A 24263-nucleotide genomic window follows, 5' to 3' on the forward strand; every position below is an offset into this window, starting at 1 on the left:
TAGAGGTCTTTTCTAACCTTAACAATTCTGTGGTTCTTTGATAAGGTTTGAGGGTCCAAGCCCAGGCACTGCCCAAGGTGTGTTGCACTTCTGTGTAACAATGTGTACAACAACAGGCATTATAATTAACACACTGTCCACAAGTGGTCTCTTTCAAATGGTTCAGACTCAAGAAAGAAGTCTGAAGTTGGCCCTGAGGCTGGGTCCTCTGAAATTACTAATGAAGGTGAATTACATTTTTCATTTGCTAGCAACAGAGTAAGAGGGAGAGAACACGTCAGGCCATGATAAGCAATATCTGGTCCTTGGACTAGTACTCTTGGAAGACAGGAGAGCTGGCGAGTGTGTCCTGAAGGCAGCATGTCTGCAATTTCTTCGTGTTCTGCTAAAAACAGAAAAGACGGCATTTCCATAGCTGGGAAAAACTGTCCCAAAAGAGAGAGGGAACCACTGCCTGTAAGTCCTCTCCTTTGAAAAATAACTCTCTACCTGCCACTGAACTGCATGTATGGAGTGTGTGGGGGTGTGACCCTGCTAAGCGTGACCATAAAAACTGGGTGAATTTGGCACCAAGAGGATCAGCAGTACAGGAGATAGCCATAAACCAAAAGAGGTTTTCCATAGTCAGGAAAACACGAGGTTTCCAAACCTTTGTTGCATACTCCTTAGTTATTTACCTAAACAAGAAAAGGTGACATTTCTATAGCTGAGAAAAATCATCCCTGATGAGAGAGGGAACCACAAATATCTGCTCACAGAGAAGCAGGCACATTTTCTCCCACTAATCTTATCCAGTGGTTTTAAACAGCCAAGATAATTGTGGGCCCGATACAGGTGCCTTCACATTTGCTTTTGTTAATAGAGCAAGATCTGTCTTATCTCTGCATGACAAGCATTAAGAACTTTATTTCATACGTGTGAGTAACATATAAAGAAATGGAGTGGCCACCATGGCAGCAGGTTGGAACACAGGGCCTTTCACTCTCGGCTCTGATCTCCTTCTTCCAGACCAGGCTGCCAGCTCCCAGACACGGCGGGGCTGTTATTTATATGTGTAATAAAACATCACCTGAATGCAGCTGGAGTCCTACCTTTGAGCAATGTTAGCATGCCAGGGACTTTATTTACAGCTATTTCACTTCACCTCTCTTGATGCTGGGAATGAGAGTTTCAGGTGTCCTCCCTTTTTAAAAAAACACTGTGAAATATGCATATGTTGAAATGGATTGTGCTTTTGTGGAGCCTGTATCCCAAACCATATAGTAGCTGCTTTGTGCACAGATTTTACAATTCCACTCCAGTGAAAATGTATTTGTCAGAACCACAACAGCATGAATCTGACTCATTAAATAAGACCTTATTTTTTTAAGGGAAATGTTGGGTATACTACAGACAGAGCAAGCTTCTAAGGCCCTTGCAAGGAAAGGGTGAAGCAAGCTTACTTCTTAACTGGTGCAATTTGGGAGAAGTGTTTTTGGAAGTGCTATAGAAATCACAGCTTTCTCAAGATATGCTGAATATTGTTGTATCCCACCAGATTTGGGGAAAGGATGAGATTAGCCACTTAAATGTAAACTTATTTGAACAAAGCAATTTATGTGAAATGCAGCAGGCTTTTTCAAGGTAAGAGAAAATCATCACCTTTTTCATTTTTTGCCCAGACACCTGGGAAACTCAGGACCAGCTACACTTAAGCACTATGTGTTTCAGGCATTGCAAACTCAAAAGTTTTCCAAGTGAGGGGTGCTGCCAGCTGCAGTGAGCTTGATCTGTGCTTAGCTCTGGAGCAGGAGCCAGATGGAATGCTGACGCAGTATGGCTGCAGGCCTTTCTGCTGTTTTTACTCTGTGGAGTTTTTATGAGACCATATCTGTCAAATGTATGTGTGAAGATAAATCAAACAAGCACAGCCACGGCTGTTAAATAAATGTGAAATCTGAGTGGCTTCCACCAGCCCCTCGGTCCCTCCCCCTCGGCTGCCGTGTGCACTGAGTGTTTTATAGACACAGCACGGTGAAGGATGGCTGGTTATGAGAAAGGGAAAGCAGCGGGGAGGCAGCTCCAAGGGAAGGGGGTGATCCTGCAGGGGGAAGCAGAGAGCTACAAGATGGGTTTGGGGCTCATGCTGCTGAAATATTTGGGTCCGGAAAGAGCCTGGTTTGAATCTTGATGACTTTTGAAGAAGGAGTGACTCAATAAATTCCATCAGGGATGTGGTCTGTCTGCTGTGATGGCATCCAAAATGCAATGAAGATGGGGATTCACAAGAGCAGACAGGAAGGCACTCCATGGAGAAGTGTAATAAGATAGACCATGTTTGGAGCTAATGCTGTGTGAGCACCACAAGGTTCCTGCACCTTGAATAACAAAGCATGAGAAGGACATCAAGCTTCTGCATGCCTCACAGCCTGTCTTCTCCTGGAAAATAAAATAATCTTGACCTGATCACCACTTACATTTTTCCACTATTCCCCCAAACTTCCCCAGGGAAGAAGGATGGTGCTTCCAAGGTCAGGGTTGAGGTTACTGACAGGTCAGGGAGGGCAAGGTCAGGCTTGAAGCTGACTCTCTGTACCAAAGCTGTCCCACATAGCGAGAGGGCCGTGCAGTTTCCAAAGCCATCAATCTCTTCCCCACTTCCACCAGCTATTCACCTCTTCCAGTTTTAAGTGGAAGAAAATACAGCCAGCCAACCTCTTCAAGTCCTTGTGTTGTGCCTCTGGGAGCTGCATTCCTGCTCTCAAGTGCTCAGTCACCGAAACAGAATAGCCAATATATCACTCCCATTGTTTTATTTGGGGGTTGAAGTTGCATCCATGTATCTGAAGGCTACTGTAACCAGGAAATTGTTCTTCTTTGTGACAATGGGGCTGCTTCTGCCACCAAGAAAGCATTTGTTACTTCTCCCTGGCTGCACTGGGGTTTGGCCAAAGGTGCTTTTTTTCCCTCGCACACAGGGAGAGCATCCTTGCCGAGGGGATGGGGACTCAACAGGAATCAAGGCTCATGAACCATGTGGTAGCAAAGTGAACCGTGCTGGTGCTAAGGGCGAAGCAGGAGGGGCTATGCCATTTGCTCTGGACATGGCTGGGAAGGCAGGGGTGTGGGACAAAATATTTTATGAGGCTCCTACATCTGTGATAACATTGTGCCTCCCTCTGTTTTTAATGCTGATATGAGTCAAGAGGACTTGACTCATAGTAATACAGTATGCTGCACATAGCAGCTTTTAGGGCAGCTCCCGGTCCTTCTGTGTATATCACCAATGAATGAAAATAAATACTCAGAGATGGGTTTTACCAGTAAAAATACACAAGGAAAGAGAAGGGTAATGTACTATCAAGTGCACTTCTGATGATCTGCTAGTGCAATGTAAAATTATTATTAGCAATAATTAGCAATGCACATGAAACTGCCATTGAACAAATAATCTGTTAACACTCAGAAGACCAGAAAAACACTTACAACAAATCTTTGTTTGAAACTATATGATTTAGATTGGATTTTGTGAGCTCATAGGGCCAGGTTGCTTTGTTGGTATGTTGGCACTGTCACTTTCAATAAAATCTAAATCAGCCAGTTTACATGAGCTGAAAATCTTATTCCAAGTTTTCTGTTGATCATCAGAGTAATCATTAAAGCTGAATATTTAAGAGACTAGCTTTTCATTCACTGCTGGGGTTTTTAAGAGTGTGCTGTAAGTCCTTGTGTATAGCATAAACCTGCAGTTCCAAGTGATTCAGCTGGCACTTACCAGCTGAAAATCTGAGTCTATGCCTTCATGTCAATGGGGAACAAATAAATTCTGATCCCAAATAACAGAAACACAATTCAAAGGTCCCAAAGCATCATTCTCTGTTGGTACTGCTGCCCTGTACCCATAGTAGGAGCCTTGCTGAGATCAGGCTAGAGGTGCAGGTTGGCTTTGATCTCTGCTGTCTTGGTTACTGGGGGAAAGCCCCTCACACTGGGATGCATAACATGCCCTAAGGCACAGGCAGCACGAGCAGTGCTCAGGTGCCAGACCTGCCACCATTCTCTTTGCATAGTCCAGAGGAGACAGGCACTGGTGGTGACACGGACCATGAAGGTCAATCACCGGTGTCTCACCTCCTGCAGGCCTATCCCTCCGTTCCTGTCACCATGAGCAATGCTGGCCACAGGCAGCTTCCTTCTACAGCAATAGCTGCTTCCTCACCCCATCTCTCCAGTGGCACTGGCAGCAGCAAGCCCTTCCTCCAGAGCTTTCAGTGCTCTGCCATCTATCCTTCACTTTCCCAGGACAAGGTTGGTCTGGATGGGTGCCTCCTGATCCTCAGGCATTCAGCAGCAGCAAACCCTTCCTCCAGAGCTTTCAGTGCTCTGCCATCTATCCTTCACTTTCCCAGGACAAGGTTGGTCTGGATGGGTGCCTCCTGATCCTCAGGCATTCAGCAGCAGCTGGAGAAGTGCAGAAATCTCAGTGACACCTGCTGCAGATGAGGGACTGCAAGGGAAGTAAGTAGAAACAGGCCCTGTGCAGAGGGAAAATAGTAGTTTGGGGGGCAGACTGAAGAAAGAGGAAGGAGACACATCCTAGTATTCCTCCCTTACTGTCCTAGTGAATACTCCTAACAAGGTCTTCCACATAGAGTGGGCCCTTCCCACCCTTTCCCCTCAGCTCCGCCAGGAGAGATTCAGCCTAAACCCAAACCCCTGGTCCCTCTCCAAACCCCCAAGGCAGGAACGCTGCTATCATTCCTCACAGCTACCCAATGTCCTCAAAGCTCTCCCCTTAGGGAGGCTTCATGCCAGGACACTTTATGCGTTGCCTCCATCTATTTGCCCTAACTTTCTTGTGATATCAACTTCAAATTTTCTGGCTTGAGTTTAAGCCTGTTATTATTTCTGAATGTCCCTGTTTTGGGCAGGTAGAAGTGACAAGTCTTTCTCCTCTTGTTGCAATCTTTCATGAACTTCCAAGACTTACTGTTCTTATTAAAGTTTTTTCTTAAGTTTAAGCTTTACCAAGACTTTCAGATTTTCCTCCCAGGTCACATTCCTTAGACTCTGATGACTCTTCTTGGTTTTGTCTGGATTGTATTTATTTAGCCCACTTTTTTCTTCTTTTTTTCCTTTTCTTTTTCCAAGAGTACTACACTGATTACAAACACTTCAGGTTTTAATCTGCATTAAACCTTAAACCTAATCCTAACCCTAAATATTAGCTCCAGTAGTTCCGTATTTGTGCAGTTATTCCTCAGTTTGGACCCTCACATGGATTCCTACTGCATCCTTTCATTTTTTCCCTCATGGTTTCTTGAATTTGTCAGGCTGTTGTTTGCTTTTTTAAAAAATTCTAATCCCGTCTTTGATGTTCCTGCAAAATCCTTCCAGCTTTGGGCATTCTGCAAATTCAGTCATCTTCTAGTCCACACTCCAAGTCACCAAGAGACTGCAGCTGGAGACAGGGACCTGTGCACCTCTTTTCAACAGGTTCCTGTCTGTGGAGAAGGAAGTCCTGCTTACAGCCTCCTGAGTACCAGTGCTGTGTCTGCTCTGCAGTAGATAGACCACACAGTCCTTCTGGGCTTATAAGAATTTCATGCAAGACAGTGTCAAAAAACCCACTCGAGTCAAGATACTGACATCTGCTTCTCCTTACTGGCCTGTGAGGTCTGTCTGCTTGTTTTAAAAGGAAATTAGACGTGTTATTCAAGACCAGACTGTGAAGCTAATATTGGTTGTTACTCATCCCATTACATCCCAATTTCTTGCAAATAGCTTTTTTTATTACTAATTCCAGAATTATTCCTGTAATTGAAATTGAATTAATTAGCCCACAATTCTACATCTATTTTTTTATTTTTATCCCAAGGATTTCTTGATTTTAACTTCCCTGGCTTTTGCTATGCTTTTATATTAATTCTTAGTAAATCAGCCTAGATTTCACTCTATATAGATGTCTTGTTTATGCTCAAGCTCAACAGTGTCATTCTAGGCAATCTGTTCTTTTCTTGTATATTCCTTTCTCTACACTGGTGTAGAGCTTGCTTGGGCACAACCTGTCTTGCTGCCTTCCTAGCTCAGCATCTAGCTGAGTGCAAAAAATCCTCTGAAGTCAGGGGACAGGACACTTGTCACGATGATGAGGCCCACACCTGGTGACCTGTAGGGCACCCTCTGCTGTTGATGCTCCTGTTCTCTCCCTGAGCTGTATTTGCTACAGAATTTCACCAGGCAGAAGTTCTGGGCCACACACCTCAGCGCTGATGCCATCTTCTTTCTCTCTTTTTTAAGGCCTTGTCAGAAATTATTGTCACAAATAAGACAGCCACCATCTCCTGCCATGCCCAGGAATTATCCATTCCAGCTACTCCACAGGAGAGGGAACAAATACTGAGAACCACTGGCAAACTAAAGTCTCCCCACTCAGTTACTTTTCTTAGCCTTCAAAGGCAAGGTTAGAGCTGCATTACCATACTGTCGGTGAAGCCCTAGTTGAAGCCAGCTTTGGACAATGTTTGCTCAGGTGTAGTGTCTTGGAAGTGAAATCACTGCTTCTCCTTTCCCAGAAAATATAGTCATTGTTTGCCACATTTAATTAAGTTTCCCCCTCTGTTCACACAGCCTCCCCCACACAGATCTGAAGTTAGTTTTACAGTTTCCTCTCAGCCTTCTCCTTTGATCCTAAAGCAGCTGTCACCTCAGTACCTACAGCCCTTTCTTTCTCACCTTGGCCAGCATAAAATGTGTTTGTGTGTTAATGGCTTTCTCCTCAGGGTGGCTGACTCTCTTTACCAGTCAGCTGGATGCTGGATGAAATCATTCTCTCTGCTGCTTGAAATATGTCACACATCTATATTTCCCTGCCTATGTTTTATGTTCCATCCTGAATTCATTCATAGGAAATGGTTCTGTTTGAGTTAATTTTGTTTTGGAACGTGAATCCATTGCCAGGGGAATGTGAGAGATTTCCAGAGACTAGGTCCACGTTTAGTGCAGGAAGGTGCTACACAGACTTTGCCACCCACAGCCTGCTGCTGCTGTGCTGCAAGAAGCTGTTTCTTCCTTAGAGCCTCGTCAGCACCAGCCATACTCAAACCAATGTGTCTTGAGTTCTGTAGAGTCTCTGCTCTGGTCAGCTGTGTCTGTGACCTGCTGTCTCCACCTTATCTGGCTTCTGTTAGACAACTTGTCCTAGACCTGAACTAGAACTGACCCTCAGGTCTGCACATCTGGGAAAAACCTTCTTCAGTAATCAGAGCTGTATTACAGCAACCAAAGCAGGGCAGGAGCAAGCCTTCAACTTACTGTGAAGAAAGTTTAAAAAAAAAAAAAAAAAAAAAAAGGCAACACAAACCCACTTGACATAAATAAATGACAAAATAACCCCATGCTCAAGATCTAAGTGCAATTATGAGTACCATTTTTAGACTGTTGGGATAAAGTTCTGCAACAAAAGTTATTAATAAATGCTTTGCCACGAGTGTGGCTTCAATAGCGTGACTCAGAAACTTCAATCCAACGACAGCCTGTCTGCTATAGAGCCTAATATGGATGCTGCATTTGGCCATGCCACAGCAGGCTAGATTCAAAGTGCTGGATTAGTTTGATTAACCCAAAGTATAAAGCAAACTGCATTTTCTCTGGTGTGCTGTTGAGTCAGAACTGTTGAGTTCTGGTACAGGGATGGGACAGATACCCAGGATCCGTCTTGTGGGCATGATGTATAAAGAGGGCAAGTGGAGGAGAGGGCCGATTTGAGGAGGTTTGGAAGAGCAAATCTGGAAGGGAGGAGTGACAGCATGTGGAATGAAGTGCCAGAGCAGAGTTGTGTGCAGTTACACACAAGGGCCCCGGTGTGCTCCCCCTTGGCTCCTCAGAGGTAAAACCTTAAGCCACTGTAATCAATGACAGATGCCGGCTGCTGAACCAGAGCTCTGCTTCATCTCAAGATAGGGGAGAGAAGAAGGCACAAGAGATGTATGTTAGAGTAGTACACAAAGAACTGCTACAGATTGCTGTCTCTGAAATGAACAAATGTTGTTCTTTAGTGTTTGCTAGAGATTGCCTTTCTATAAAAAAAGAACATTTGTACGGAGGAGCAAGGTCTAGAGAAAGTCTCTGTGATTTTTGCTTTTTTTTTTTGGTCATTTTGGTGTATTACTATGTCAACAGGCTAATTAAATCTTACTTTTATGGATCATTTTAAGATTCATGCTTACACTGTGACCCAAGAGAATGAAGGAAAAAAATACTTCCAAACAAAAAATGGCTGGCAGAGGCTGAACAAAATCTCTGCTTTGGGAATGAGCACTGCCTCTCCCTCTCTCACATGTACACACACCTACTCTTCCTGGGCAGATCACTGTAAATCAGGATTACTAAGAAGAGTTAAGGCCAAATCTGAAACAAGGAAAAATTCTGTCAGTAGAAATAGCTCAGCAGATGCACATTTATTACATTCACTGCAGCAGCACAGAAAAAACAAAACAAAACAAAACAAAACAATTTCTTGGTGCCTGCAATGATTTGCCTCCAATGACCTCTCTTTCTTTCAATCCAAGTGCTTTCTTTCTGCAGATCTCCATGTATGGTTCGCATTCCACAATTAGGGAAGCATCAATAAATCAGTGACAGACAAGCAAGGACCTCAGCTTTCCCTACAGCTTGCAGTGCTAAAAGTTCATCTCCAAGTGCTCCTTCTTCATTCCAAGCAGCAGCCAGTGTGCTTAAGGTTTGTGAATAGGAACAGCATGGGCTCAGTGCTGGCCAGGCTCTGAAACTGGAGTGGGATGGGTGGACATGCAGATAATATTGGATTGAACCGAGCACTATTAGATATTGGGCTACACAACGAGCCAAGAACTTGGGTTGTAGCTGTTGTTGTGAATCATGGTCAAGAAATGTTGTTATTACATCGGGCTTTACATGGGGTTGGGGCCTGATTTGAGCTGTGGGGATTCAGCTTTGCCCAACACAAAGACCAAAGAAAGGCTCACAGAGGAGGGGGCAGAAATGCCTGTAAAGAAGAGGGTCCAGTGTGGCAGAGAGGATCCTGTATGAAGCATCAGTGGCAGGGTTCAGGTGCATAGGTAGCTTCTGTGGTACAGTACACCTGTCATAGAACACCTGAGGTGAGACAGGACCTTGGCAGGCCCCCACTCACAGCAAGACTGTTTTCAACAGGTTGTTTTGTTTAGGTTGTCTTGTCCAGGACTCTGTCCTGTTCAATTCTGAAGATCTCCAGGGACAGGGATTTCACAATCTCTTTGAAACCTGTTCCAATGATGAAATATCCTTCCAGACAAGTTTTTTTTTTCCCTTAGCCTCAGTGAATATTTCTCTGGTTGCAACCTGAGCCTGTTGTTTCTCATTCTTTCACTGGCCTCATCCAAGAGCAGCCTGGCTTTGTCTTCTCTTTAACTTCCTTTAGCTAATTAAATACTGCAAGTAGATTCCCCCATATCCAGGATTCGCTTTTCCTCCAGGTTAAACAGGTCCCTTTCTCTCAGCTTTTCCTGATACACTCCTCTGTAGCCCCCACATCTCTTACTGGGCATTAATCTTCCTCTGTCCAATCTATTTGGACAGTAAGATCTTTGGAATGGGTACTGTTATTTGGTACATGCATGGCAAAAGGAGTGGGGAGACACGGCTCAGGGACAATCACTTTATAGCCTTCTCCTTGGAGTAATCCTATTCCCTTGCCTTGCTGGAGGTCAGAAAGGGGCTGTAATTAAAGCTGCAGGTTCACTTGGGGAACAGGGCAGGGAAGGAGTGCAGCACTGGGTGCTTGGCTACGGTCTCGTAGATGCCCTCGTCTTCTGAAGCAAGATTTGCTATACCTGAACCCTTCCTGAAAACTGTATCTCCAGCTCCACTTACACTGCACCCATGAATGAGAAGCAGCAGTGTCCCTCATCAGCTCCAAAGTTTCTCTGTTGGCCTAAATCTTTGCTGCAAAACAGCCCCAGTTCTCCTCATGCTCCTTCTTGGACTCTGCAGTCTTTAGAACAAGCCCTTATGTGTTGAAGAGCTGTTAACGCTCCCTCTTAGTTTTCTCTTCTCCAGACTAAACAAACCCAATTCTTTCAATCTGCCCTCATAGATTATGTTTTCCAAAGCTTTTGTGGAGCTTGCTCCTGCACCTCAGAGGGCTCCCCAGTTTGTTTACCCTGTTTGAAGAGTGCTGTGCTCAGCATCCTCAGGGCCAACTGCAGCACAGTCATTTTCTCCTATGCCCTATGAATCTCTCATTAATGGGTCCCATCAACAGGTTTTGAAACAGCATGACAGTGTTGACTACTTTTTTTGTCTGCAATCCTGGGAGCCTTTCCTGCAGCACTGCTCTTTATCCAATTAGTCCCCATTTTACATTTGATTTCCAACACCTCACTGTGGTATTTTACGCCTGCTCTTGTGGGATTTCCATCCTGCTGATTTGAGACCAATTCTCCAATTTATCTAGATTGTTTTGAAATCTGCTGCTGCTCCCTTGCCCTCTGCACAGACCCCATGGCTGCAACTCCTCCCAGCTCAGTGGTGCACAGAAATGTTATCCTGATTTCTCCACAATATCCCTGATGCTGTGGTCCCTATTATCTCCAGTTCTGTGGTCAGGCAAGCTGTTGAATCGCCTGGGCTTGAGGCTGAACCCTTTTTGCAGCAAACACAGTTGTTAACCTTTTGGGACAGTGTTACAGTGAGCTACACACCTGCTTGTGGCAGGATTTCACACACCAAATGCTGCTGGTGGTTTATGAGGCAGTTTTGCAGCACACCAGAGGCCACTGAGTATTGCTGAGCTATCATCTCTCCTGCTGGTCCTCTGGGAGCAACACTGCTAATCGCAAAGGACTGGGGAAAAAAACTACCTTGAGGTCCACAGCTGTGAGAAACTGAACGGAGAAAATTATCCAGAGGGAAGTTTCAGGCAGAAAGATGCACAGAAGATCAGGCAGAATTCCCTTTACATGGCTTCATAAATGCCTGAAATACCCTGGCCATCTGACCAGGGAGGTTATCCCAGAGTCCAGCCTCATGACCTGGGGAATTGCACCAGCCCTCCTCTGGCCTCACAAACTCTTGGATGACCCAAGAGCCCCAGAAAGCACCAGCTCCTGCCTGGGACCAGGGGCTTCCCCACAGCTGAGCCTGGATCAGGACCCCTTCCCTGTGCTCCCTTCGGTGCCTGGCTGTCTCCAGACCCTGGCTGCCAGGCTGGGATGTGGGTTAGCAGATTTTTTCCACACTGTTTCTCCGGGATCCCTGACAGAGCCCATCAGAGCTGCCTTTTATCAGCACTGCACGCCTTAGTGAGCCTGTCATGACACACACAATGTGCTCTGTGCCGGATTAATCCAGCTGGCTTTCATGCTCAGAATGTGGGCGACCGACTGGGGGGGGCGGGGGGCGGTGGTGTTGGGGGGCACAGGGACAGATGCAGGGCTAGTGGGGGCCCAGGACATGGGCAGACTTGAGGGCAGTACTGGGGAAGAGAACTTTGTTTCAGTATGATCTAAAGGGACAAAGAGACAACAAGCCCACAGGCACAAAAATGAAAGGAGAGCAACAGGTGGCAGGCTCCCTTCCAGCTGCAGGTACTTGTTGCTCTGACTTTTTAGCAGGAGCCATGCCAGGGAGTTGTGTAGAGATGTTCAGCCCTATGGGTGAGTTTGTTTGCATTGCCACACCTTTAACTTCCTTCCCTTAGCTTTAACTTCCAACTTCCCGAGAGTACCTGAGTTTAAGCCTGAGGGAGCCAAGGGTGGGAGGCAACTCCTGTCGCATACTTTACATTCTACATATAGAATGTGCTGAGTTGGAAGGGACCCACAAGGATCACACCATATCCCTGAGAGCATTGTCCAAACACTTCTTGACCTCTGTCAGGCTTAGTGCTGTTACCACTTCCCTGGGGAGCCTGTTCCAGTGTCCAACCACCCTCTGGATGAAAATCCTTTTCATGATATCCAGCCTAAACATCCCCTGACTCAGCTGCATCTTGTTCCCTTGAGTCCTGTCACTGGTCACAAGAATGAAGAGATCTGTACCTGCCCCTCCTCTTCCGCTCACAAGGAAGTTGTAATTGCTATGAGGTCTCCCCTCAGCCTCCTCCAGGCTGAAAAAACAAAGTGACCTCAGCTGCTCCTCAAAGGCTTCCCCTTCAGACCCTTCACCATCCTCATGGCCTTCACTTGGAGGTGTTCAAAGCCAGGTTGGATGGGGCTTGGAGTAGCCTGGTCTGATGGAAGGTATCCTTGCCCGTGGCAGGGCGGTGGAACTGAAGGAGCTTTAAATTCCCTTCCAACTCAAACCATTCTGTGATTCTTCGATTCCTGAAGAGCAGCAAATATAAGACATTGCATGCAGCTACTATTTATTTACATAGTATTTTATAGGTGGAATCGGTTAAGAGCAGAATTAACCTTTTATCCCAAAGCCATGAGCATGCTGTCACTGTCTGGCTTTGATTGCCTCCTGCCACCTCTTGAGCCCCTCCAGCTCCTGGCATATCCCATTTTATTTCCTCCACCAAATCTTCTACTCAGCCAGCCATAACTTATCCCCATCTTGTGGGCTCACACAGTATTAAGCATGTATGGAAGATTTCCTGCAGCTCTGCTGCTCCGGATGCTCAATGTGATACTGATCCAGCTGGGATCATGCCTGTGTGTTGCTGCAGGAACATGAGTTTGGTGCTCATCTCCATTACACAGATCTATCCAACCCTAAGAGAAGGACAGACAGATTATTTGCTAATTCATGCGCAAAAACATTTTTGGAGCTTTTAATACTTTTGATTTAGAAGTGACATTTCTTTGATATCTAAACATATCTGTTAAAGCAGATCACTCAGAGGGCTTATATGTCTGTGAAACAGGTATGTCTGAAGCCTTGGTCCATCAACTGAGGGAGAACAATGTTTATAGCTCATCTTTCTTCTTTTTTGGATTGCATTTCCAAAATAATAAACATTTCTCAAAAATGTATTGTTTATAAAATTGATGTCTTCAGAAAGGGCTGCCATGACAGTCCTTCCTGAAATGTGTGGGAAAATTGAGGAAGGCTCTTCACTTTCATCCCAGTTACCTGTATGCTATGCAATTTTGGGATCTCTTTCCGCTTATTTGTAGAGAATTATTTTGTCTCTGAAATAAAGACCTGTGAAGCTGAGCTGAGAGAGTTCTCCTAAAGGTAAAAAATACCTTTAGGTATTTTATGTTCCCTGCATAGTTAATTTCTGTGAGTCCATCATCAGGAGCAATCAACATGTCTCCTAAATCATGTCCAAACTATGGCAATTCAAGAGGAGTACAGAAAAGTCATATTTGCATTTTCCAGACTCTCTTTGGAGCAAGTATTCCCATGACAAGAGCTGGGACCTTATGTTCCAGTGCCTTATGTTGACAGTCACAACAGCTCAGCCAGGCACAGAGGAGGGAGCTCAACCCACTGTCCTGGTACTGGTCCACTTTGTAGGGCAGGCTATGGGCATTGCTGCTGCCTACTGAGCTGGCACCTGTGGGAACACCACAAGAGGCAAGGCAATTACAGCCTGCAGTGCCAAACACAGGATATTTTGGAAGTTTTCCTACAATATATCACATGAGGATTTGGGGGTATCAGTCCAGCAGTTGTTTAAATGATCTGGTCACTTTTTATAGGAAGAGGTGCAAATTTGCTCAGGGGGCCCTGATCTGCACTGACATCTTGGTTAATGGTTTTTAGGTATGCAGAAGGAAATCAAACATTACTGTGCCTTTCTGAACAAAGACATATGCTTCATATCCTAGTTAATATAAAGAAGAATCAGAAAGGAAAATGCAGGAAAGTGTATATATTTCTTGCCAGTTAAAGGTATTCAGTTGTGTAATACATCACCACACAGCTCTAGCTCAGTGTTTGATCATTTCATCTTTAGTCACCCAGTAACAAGGATTTTCATTCATCTTCATTGACTGTAGAATGGAGAACCCAAAATGGTTCATTGTTCCAAAAGCTGCTCTTCTGTTCTGCTTTGTCAGCTTTTCCCTTTCACTTTCCCCAGGTGCAAGACCATGATATAGCAAGGTGTTTAAACATCTCTTTAAGTTTAAGCATATAATTAAGTTTATTCCTACCAGCAGTGCCTCTAAGCACGTTCTTAACCATGGGCTCCAGTTGCTCCAGTCACAGTGAAGTAACCGAGCAATTAAGCAGGTGCTTTGCTGAAGCAGAGCCTAAATGACTACTTTTAGTCCTTTGTAAGGAAGAGTATAAATCTTCCTCCTGACAGGGGTGGGAGTGGGGAGGGATGTGTTTTGTTATCATCCTGCTCTTTAAAGCTTGACTTGGTCTTGCAGATTGCTCAGGTCCTTCCTTGTGCTGGTGACCAGCTGGTAAGCGGCTGTCACCTCTCTGACAAAAATTCAGATTTACAGCAACATTGACAAGATCATCATTCCTTTTATGGAAAGGGATGCAGGCTGGTGGCAGGGATGTTGGGAGCTGGCTTGTGTTAACCCAGGCAGGGAGAGGACAGCAGGGCTGCCCCAGTTTACACCTGCTGAGGATAGGGCAGCAAGGGAGGGAAAGGTTTTCCCTGGTTTTGTTTCACACCACCTTCCCACAAAGCCCTTCTGTGGTCACTGTGCTGCTTCAAAATGAACACTGTCTCTGTTTAATTTTAATGCAGCCCATTAACTAAGCTGCCTCACTGCACTTTGTCCATCTGGGTCGTCCCATGCCTGCCAGAGTTTCCCTTTCATATTATTCCCCATCGATTCAGGAGGCCCTTTTGACTCACCCCCTCCCCTCCTCCTCTCCCCAGCACATCAACATTGTGTTGCTCAGCCCTGAAGCACAATCTGCAGCCATTCCTTGTGTTCCACTGCCAACACAGAGAGGCATCAACCTGTGCAAGGATAAATTGCACCCATGTTCCCCCTGCCCCAAGCAAGTAGCTCTTGCTGTCATAAGAAAGGCAAAAAGCACAATGCAGCAAGGGACCGCAGTTATAACACTGCACACTTGTTAATCAGGAAAGAGTGGAGAAGGAGGAGGAGAAGAGGAGCATAGATGTAGCAACACCAGGGGCTTGGGCAGGAAGGGGGCTGGCAGCAAGGGAGGCAACCAGACAAGTAGGGTCCCTCTGCTGATGCCATCAACCATAGGGCTCAGGGCCTGTTGTCATTGCTGGCAGCAGGGAGAATTGGGGTTTGCTTTTTTATGTTCTTCTTATTTTTGCCTTCTTTTCCTGTTTTTGTTTGTTGGTTTGTTTTGGTTTTGTTTGGGTTTTTTTTTTTTTTTTTTTTGTATGTGTGTTTGTAGGTTTTAGGTTGGTTTTTTTTTTTCCTCATGACATCTGGGCTGCAGTTCAGTAAAGGAGGGCTGAGGCCGGGGAAGGAAGGGTGAATATGGAATTTTACCCAATCCACTGATTCTCAATGGAGGCTCTAAGCAACACTCAAGGCGCTGTGAGGCAGCGCTGGCCTGAAGAAAGGAACCTTCATGAGCTGTGGGGGGAAGGCAGGCAATGGCAGGCATCCCTACCACCAGGTGAGTGGGAGCCCAGCCACTCTCCCCTTCCCCCTATTGCCCAGGCAAATGTCCCAGTGGAGCCATTGGCTGAGGCTCAGGCCAGGCAGTTTTGCAGCTCTATAAGACTGAAATGGGTAAATAAAAAGACTGTACAGAGCAGACCTTTGGCTGGAGGCATGCTGGTCTATGCCAACTGGGACTGTACGTGTGAAGCTACACATATACATGTGTATATATATATAAAAACACATTCCTGCATGGATCGTGGACTGTAAGGCTGGTGGCAGCAGCGGCAACTGTGACTTTCCAGCTTGACCCTGCACAGTTCCTTCCCTGAGCCTGCCATCCCTGGCTAGGTGATATCATCTCTTCCAGGAAAACATCTGGTCTTGATTTCAGGCCTGCCGGCAACCAAGCCACCACTGGCCTTCTAGGCAATGTGCCTTACAGATTAATTACTTTCACAGTTGAAAATGTGCACCTTGATTTTCAGTCTGAATTTGTCTGGCCTCAAGTGCTGGCAGCTGGTTCTCATAAATGCCCTTTTCTGCCAGATTATAGAACCCTTTGATATCAGGACTCTCTCTCTCCCTTAAGGTGCCTGTAGATCAAATCACTCCTTGGAAGAACCAGGGAGATCGTGCCTTTTTAAATTGCACACCGTGGGGTGGGTTGTCCAGACTTCAAACCTTTCCAGATTAAGCCATTAATCTGCCATTAATCTGCCATTAATCTGCCATTATGTGGCATTAAATATCCTTTGGCATCCACACCTGTTCCTGCAACCCTCACTGGCCCTGTGAAGGGCTGCCTGCCAGCCCAGGATGCCTGATGCCTTCAAGATGCAGACATAGCCATGCATGGATCAACAGAGGAGCAGTGATTTGGGGGAAACCCAAGAGATGCATTTGGCGGTGGAGGGGCTGCTCCTCAGGTGTCAAAGGACCAATGAAATAAAATCTTCCACTGTGTCTGCTGCTGAGGAAGTCATGGCATGCTAAGTGGGTCGGACAAATTGAGGCAGACCCTCACTAGTGGGAGGGAGATTGCAAATTGGCCAGCACATTGTGTAGCAGCAGCCTTGGAGGAACAGATTCATCTCTTGGTTCGAAGGGTGTTTAGCCACAGAAGTCTGTATATGGAGAGAAAAAAAATTGTTGGCTTTCAACACTGATTTTTCTGATTTTAACTTCTCATGGTAGCATAGCATAAAAGTGGAAAAGGTTTTGAATGAAGCCTCAAGCTCACAGAGTGCCAAAACTATCTTCCTGCCCAGTTTTGCAATAAAAAGATGTTTGTGACAGCAATGGAAAGGAGAGCTTTTGTTTGTTTGTAAGCTCTGCAGCCCAGTATCTCTGCTGTGTTTATATATGCCCAGAGCTCATACAGAATTTCATATGCACCTCCACTCGGTTGCTGGAGGGCCACAGTCTGTAACATGCAGAGTCTGAGATGCTGAGACACTGCTACTTTACCACACTCACAACTCCCTGAGGTTATCACCAGCTGAGATTATAGCCAGTGGGGTACAATCAGCACTGGCTACAACAGCTGGGGAATATGAAACACTGTCCTTGGCCAAGTCATTTGCAAAAGGTCACCCAGAACATCTGTAGCACGGCAGGATCTGAACTCTGCTCTTTAACTCATCATCACAGAAACTTGTCTTAGGTGAGGCCACTCCTCAAGTGCTTTACATCAGGCAGAGCTGTCTGGGCAGCCTTTCACACTAGACTACATTTCTGAAAAATAGGATTAATTTCTCACAGTTGTGTATTTTAATCAGAGCTACAAGTCTTAAGCTGAGGGTGAATCAGGCCCCTACTGCCCATCTGATGAGACTGGGAAGTAAATCCATAGTGTATCTCAAGAGAGCATCACATTCGACTAGTCCAATGTCACAAAATTTTTCATCAAAAAGTGGATTAAAACTCACCTTTCAGGACGATTTAATTTATTTACAAACTTGGTTCAGTCTACCATTCTGCAAACTAAAGCAAATGGTAAAAGTCTCTTTCACCTGCCCAGTGCAAGGACCAGTGCAATTCTCCATCCCACCGGAGTGCTAACTGGTAGGATCTTTCCTGTAGGCCTGTATCTCCTTCAGGAGAACTAGGGAGACCACTTTGGTGTTGTGACATCAAATCTTTTTCTTCCTGTGTGGTGCTCAGTGCTAATGGGAATGTAAAGGAGAGGAAAGATCTTTCTTGCCTCAAATCCTCCTACTCCCCTGTCCCAGTCCCAAGAGTCCTGTGTGATATGTGTTTCCTTTCATCCCTGCCTGAGAAACTCATGTTTCAGCATTAGCATGCAAGATGGAAGAGAGCCAGCATTTCTGGGACTATTTCATCCCAGAGATTGCTTTCACCTTTTCCTGACTGCTTCCCCAGCACTGACTGCAGCAGTAAACCCTGTCAGTTTACTGCTCATGCCCCGAGGTGGTGAGCTGCATCTGTTGACTCTGTCAGTGATGCACTAAGATAGGGTGACAAGCACCTCTCACCAGAGGCCTTTTCGGCAGCTCAGGTAAGAGGTACTCTATACGGTGCATGGCAAAGGAGGGTAGAGAGGGGAAGTGGTTTCTTCTCTCACCCAGTGAAGAGGTGTTAATTAAACTGACTACTTCAACTTTTTCAGTCCTGACATTCTTTGTCAGCCTGATGAGAATGCCCATGACCCAAGTGGCCTCCCACGAAGCACTGTGTGAGATCCACTCTCCTCGTTGGCCACTCTTCACTATCCCCCTCCGTCATCATCTCTCGCCCACCTCCCACCTCGGTGCAGCTAATGCATTTCCATTATTTATGAGACATCCCTTGGTGTTTCCAGCTCAGCCTTTCTCATTCTTACTACTTTTTCTCGGCATGTTGAGGTCCATGGCCCAGAAGTCAATATGGCTTAACACTCATCTACCAAACACAAATCCCTTGAACTTTTCCTTTCTGTCATGGTTTGTTTTAAATGAGCAATGCGTGATCGTGATATGTGGTTGCACAAACAAAGCAAAAGTCACAAGTTTTGGATTAATGGAAATGGAAGCCAGGAACCTTCTCAGGCTGGCTGTAAAATATGTAACATAACATCAGCAGTAACACGGACCAGAATCATGTCAAAAGATGGAAAAGATAATTTATCTTTTCAGTCACGCTCTATTTTTTCAGACGCTCTCATGTTTTGATGGTTTATCAGTGAGGCAGCCAGCTAGTGCCATCATGATTACAGGTATCCTCTGCCTTGCTGTGCCCAGGGAAACTGTGTAGGACATGATCAGTGCATTTCTCAGGTGCCATCATCTGACAAATCCTTGGCCATCCCCAATCCCTTGCTCAGGATACAGAGCATTTTATTACTGAGTGCTTGCTGTGTTGAATAACCCTTTCATGCAGCACAAGTAGGTTCGAACTCCTTGTCGTGAGATCACTCACTGCAGTACTGCTCTGTAGGGAAATGGGGACTATATTACTCTTTTTCACAAGGCCTGCATTTGCATGCTGACAGAGGAGGTCCACAGGAACGCTTCCTCACCAAACAGCAGCCAGACCTTAGCTGTATGACCTTATGGCTCGCAGACAGCAGTTTTACTAGCACATCCAAAATAAACCTATCCTTTTGTCCTGATGCAGAAACTGCACGGAGGCTGTTTCATTTAGAAGCCATTCCTTGGACAGCTTATTCCTCCAGTGGCCTGGGAATGTTGTCAGCCTCTTCTGTGAACTATTTACCACATCTGCCTTTTGTAACTCCAAGTTATTTTGCTGCCTTGTTCCCTCTCCAGCCCCCACAGCACAAAAATAATAGTGCACAGCCAATTTAAGCCACACACAACTCTCCCACATCTTCTGCTGGCCTTCAAGGATGTCCATGGGTTTTCCCATTGCCAATGAAGGTTTCTCATTCACACGGTAATAGCCCAGAGCTTGTTGTCTAAATCTGATTTTGAATTAGGCAAGGGTCCATGGTTCCATGTCAATGCCAAGATGTGGGTGGGAGCGGAGGGGAGGATTTTTTCCTAGGGATTTGAAATCTCTTCTTACACTATTTCTGAAAGATTTCATCTCTCCAGGAAGCAGAAGTCTCTCGAGATGAGCTGTTTGTGCAAGACACCGCCGTGTGGGCTTGAGCTGGAGCCTTCAGATGCAGCCAAACCAAAAGACTGCTTTTTTTCTGGGTTGGGACCAGTCAGTATCCAAACTTCAGGGGAAGATTTTGGTCCAAGAAATTGAATCTGAGCTGCTCTTATCTTCAAGTTTTTCAGATGAAAGGATCATCTGAGCCAAAGAAGGCATGTGAAATGCAGTCACCCTGACTTAGTTGTGTCTCCAGGCAGGGAGAGGTGATGGGACAGTAAGGGAAGCTTCTCATGGCTCGGGTGGGCACATGATGAAGTGACTTGACAAGGGACACACAAACAGCCTGTAGCAGAGACAAGGAAAAAATTATCTAAATGTTGTTTTGTTATCCCTCTTTGATCCAGAGAGGCTACTTTGGCTGGGTGAAATCCACAGCTGGCGTAAGACCCTCCATATTATCCAAATGTCTAGGAAAGATACAAACATAAAGATTGAGTTAGGAGTGAGTGATCCCCATTTCCAACTGGAATTTATGACAGGAGCCAAAGCTGGAGTTCACATGAAACACATCCCATTTCAAATCACCAAAGCCAATGCCTGGGTTGGATTTTCTTCCATACCAAATATCAAGGCTGAAAGCGTGGGAATGCCTTCTTTTGAAATATATCTTATTTCCACGGTCTGGCTAAAGAGGTCCCTCACTCCCAAACCATTACAGCCTTTGTTTGTTTCCTAAATCTCATACCACCGATGTTTGCCGTGAAATCACCGGGTCAGCGTCCCCCTCCTGGCTTTACGCCCCCATTCTCTGTGAGTTTGCTGGGTTACACTCCAGGTTACACACCAGGAGATGAGCTGAGAATCCCCAGAAGCAAGAGATAAAATGCTGCCAAGTGAAACCCACACTTGTTGCAGAGTCGTGTTTTAACCTTGTCCCATCCCTCCCCTTCTAGAAAGCCAGCCTGGGTGGGAAAGTCGAAGAGAAATAAGATGTTATATTCATCCCAGGGAGCGGAGAGATGGGGAGTTTTGTAACTGGAGACCAGGATGGAGGCGGGGGAGAAAGAAATACTCAGAAATATTGATGACCCCCTACGTGGGCAGGTCGGCTGTCCCCAGCGCCCCTTTCACAGCACGTTTGGCATCTCTCGGCGCCATGCATCCCTCTACGTGCATGCCCCTGCATGCAGGCGCGGGCGGTGGGATTGGGGGGACGGCTTAAAAAGCCTCGCTGAGAAAGGTATTTCTTGTGGGGAGAAAGACGCGGGGGGGAAAAGAAAGAGGGCAGGCCCCCTCGCTCCCCACTGAGTCCATTTCTCCTGCTTTGCCGGAGCTGTCAGCCTTGAATCCCAGTGGCGTCCCGTAACTAATTGACAGCAATGGGGGCCTTTGGGAGCCGAAGAATACGCATCCTTGCTGGGCGAGCGCTGGAGCAGGGGCTGCGCGGGCAGCTGTGGGGGATATAAAGGGCGGCTTTGAAAGCCTTTGTGCCTGCCCGCAGTGCGTGCGTGCGTGTGTGTGGCGGTTTTGTGGCGAGGTGAGAGATGCCGGGCAGAGCGGCGCGGGGGGAGCCGCCGGGAGAAGTGAGGTTCTCCCAGAGAAAAGGGGCGGGGGGAGGAAAAAGCCCCAAACGGCGTGGGGAGCGAGGTCCCCGCGCTCTCCGAGGGCGTCGGCGCTGAGAGCAGGGAGCTGGCTGGGGGTTCGGTGTAAAGCCGGGACCATCGGGAAACTGGATCTCTGTTTTTCATCCTGCCCTGGCCCAGACTGCAAAATATGACCCGCCGGCAAGGCCGCCAAGCTGCAGCTTCGAGAAACAAAACCCCTGCTGTGGTTTTTTTGGGGGGGCTTGGGTAGCGGGCAGAGAAATCTCCCCTCCCAGGTGTAACCTGGCAGCTTTGTCCCTGTGGTCATCATACTTTCCTGAGGATGCTTTGATACCCACCAGAGGAAGGGCTAATTTTTAATTTTTTTTTTTTTTTTTTTTTTTTTTTGTCCTGAAGCCAGTTGCACAAACATGTCCCAGTGCCGCAGACAAAATATTGTCCGGGAGACATTTTTATGTTTTAGGCTTGACTCATGCAAAAATGCCCCATTGTCTGTGACATTTTAAGAAACAATCTCTGATAAAAGTATTTGCACATTTACAGCTGGAGAGAAATAAATTAACTGCTTGCATTTCACTGGGGTCTGTCACTTTTGAAGTTAATAACAGAAGCAACCGAATGGGGACAAGTGTAGAAGAAACAGCTCCCAAGGCAGCTGGGCAAGGGTGCAACTACCAAGCAAGCCCAGCACAAATGTAGGGGCAACAAGGGATGCTTACATTTTAGACCTAATCTGTACCCAGTTTTTGAGAAAGAAAGTGAGTGTTTGAAAGATGAGGAATCAGTTCATAGGTTTGAAGGCAAAAGATATTATTAGACCAGCTAGTCTGATTTTCTGTGCTATAAAGACCCCAGGAGGATACCCAATTAAGTTTATATTGAGCTAAATGACTTGTATCTGACCAATAGCCACTTTTTTTTTTTCTTTGTCACAGTCCCTTTGTCTCTTTATTTCAACTAGGCCCCATGCAAAAAATGCTTGGACCCAGCCAGTCAAGGGCTCCTGGGCATTTGGCAAAATGCATTTTTCATTCTGCATTTGCCTCACTTAAGTAGATGCTCTATTTTTGCTAGATCCTACGTGTAGCAATACAGCATGGGAAAGCCAGATCCTCACATGTTTGCTGGCTGAGCAAGACTAATTGCCCAGCTCTAGGCTAAAAGGGAGAGGTGCCCAGCTATCTCCCAGGTCAAGTCCAGAGGTCCTTGCAAGTACCCTAGTTCCCAAAACTGTTGATGCTGTGGGTGAAGTAATGAGTCCTCACTCTTGCTGTTGCCTGTGAGTTACACACTATGGGAAATGGGATCTGCATTTTCTGGGGATGATAAACACCTTTTTGCTTAGCAATAGGTCAGTGGGCTAAAGTTTCTCCATGAAGCCAGAGTGCGCATGTTCAATGCAGGGAGAAGGGCAAGCCCTGGGCAGGTGGTTGGGCTTGCTCAGAGCATCTAGGCTCTCTGGTACTCATCCAGCAGCTGGCTAGTGTCTCTGCTCATTTGATTTAATGGTATTAAAGGGTGGCTGATCAATTTATGCTGTAGAAAGAGTAGAGATCCTTGACTATCTGTGTCGTTGGGGTTTTTTTAAAGAGGTAGAGAAAAGCATTATTATTAGAAAAGCATATTTATCAATATTTTTGAAACCTTTCTTTCTGGTTTGTTTTTAGTCACATGGGTGATAATGTTTGTTTCTCCATTTCCCAAACACCCCTGGGGCAAATACAGCCCTGTCCAAGCTCTGAAAGATGATGTTTGGCCCATCTAGTAACCACTGGCTTGAGCCCGAGCTCCCAATGAACTCAGTAAGAAGATTGACTCAGCTTAAAAGGGAACATGACCTTAGTCTGTACCCTGAACAATAGTTCAGGAATTGCTGCAGGCTGCAGTGACCTGTTGCTGCTTGTGATAGTTGCACTGTGGGCTCTGGGCAGCTCCGAGCATCTTTAGGCTTCATGTTTGTAGAGGCTTTATGGATTCCACCCAGTGTGGAATCCGTATCAGTTTTCTGATGGATGCTTCCACACGTTGTGGAAGCAGATAAGTGATATAACAGAGCCTGTCAGCGCAAGTGTGAGCAGGGATGGCACTGCTTTCCCCCTGGGAGCTCTGGAATTTCAGGCAGCTGTTTTATCTGCAGAGGGGTCACTGGTCTGTGTGGGAAGAAAGACTGTGACTGCTGGCAGAGGCATCAGTTCAAGCCTACTGATTGCGCTCTCTTAGCTGACAGTAAAAATAATTCAGTTTCAGATAATACAGCGTTGTTCTTTCCATGTGGAAAAATCAGAAAGGCATGCAAAACTCTCCCTCTTTTTTCCCTGCTAATTGCCTTGATTTCTGCTTCCACGTTCCCAGCTGCCGCTCCTCTTCAGGATGCCCTTTTTGACTCCCCGATTAACTTCTTTGTCCACCCGTTTACCACTCAGGACATGGCGACCTTTGGATGTAAATCTGCGCTGACGTCCCTCCCATTTGCGTGCTTTTGTCGGGGCCGTCATTTGCGAGACTCCTTGTGGTGGAGATGGGAGGGAGCCGAGTAGATGTGGGATCTGGGCAGTGCCCTCCCCTGCCAGGGCTGCTGCCCACCTCCACTCTGTCTTGCTGGCTCCCCGTCCCAGAGCTCAGTGCCTAAGCCTGGCATGTAGGGATCACAGATTTTGGTCTGCAGCTCCCAGATGAAACGTGACTGCAGCTTTCTGCCTCTGCTGTCTGCTGGCTCAGGAGCTCCTGAGTTGCTCGTGGCACAGCTGGTTCTCACCTCCTCCAGACACAGACAATATCTATTTCAGGTTAATTTGGACAGGCATTCTTGGTGAGAAAGCCCAGCCCACATACAGTGCCCCCTCTTGTGCCCTGGAGCTGCTGCTTTTTGAAATGGAAGGTTTGTTGTCCTCTAAAGCCATGACAATGCATTTGCTCCTTGTGTTACCTCAGGGTGCAAGACGTGCTCCCTGCACAGCAAATGTCTGACAAGCCTTGCAGCTATGAGGGGGCCACGGACCATTGCAGAACCTGGCTGTGCACCTCATATCAGTGCCGACAGATGGGGTGGACACAGCACCATTTTCCAGGAGCAGGGCCTTGA

Source organism: Serinus canaria, chromosome 1, assembly GCF_022539315.1.
Source record: "Serinus canaria isolate serCan28SL12 chromosome 1, serCan2020, whole genome shotgun sequence".
NCBI lineage: Eukaryota > Metazoa > Chordata > Aves > Passeriformes > Fringillidae > Serinus > Serinus canaria.